The sequence below is a fragment of the Myotis brandtii genome, unplaced genomic scaffold (assembly GCF_000412655.1).
Source record: "Myotis brandtii unplaced genomic scaffold, ASM41265v1 scaffold131, whole genome shotgun sequence".
Classification (NCBI taxonomy): domain Eukaryota; kingdom Metazoa; phylum Chordata; class Mammalia; order Chiroptera; family Vespertilionidae; genus Myotis; species Myotis brandtii.
The window spans coordinates 3548315-3548520 of record NW_005354632.1 but is presented as its reverse complement, the minus strand read 5'-3'; the positions used below and the strand labels follow the sequence as shown (position 1 = coordinate 3548520).

The 206-nt window shown below is 68.0% G+C and overlaps 1 long non-coding RNA gene across 1 annotated transcript in view; it reads left to right on the top strand.

Annotated features, from left to right (window-relative positions):
• Window positions 1-204, top strand: part of LOC106725031 — a 3417-nt gene extending 3213 nt beyond the window's left edge. The window contains exon 4 of the long non-coding RNA XR_001360878.1: window positions 133-204. This is a non-coding gene — a long non-coding RNA (uncharacterized LOC106725031). The remainder of the gene's footprint in view (window positions 1-132) is intronic.
• The last annotated feature ends 2 nt before the right edge of the window (window positions 205-206 follow it).

The window sequence follows — 206 nt, the reverse complement described above, 5'->3', positions numbered from 1 at the left end:
TGTTCGCGGTTCTAGCTGCAGCGCCGTCTCTCCACGCCTCCGACTTCCGCCCCGCCCCGCCCCTCCCAGGCCGGGCGTGTCCGTGTCTCCGCGGAAGAGTGCTAATAAAGTTTTCCTTCTTCTCGCTCTCAGGCTCCCGCCCCGCCCCAAGTACCGCGAGATCACGTGGCGCGGCTACCATGGCGGCGGCGTTTGAAGCCCCGGCG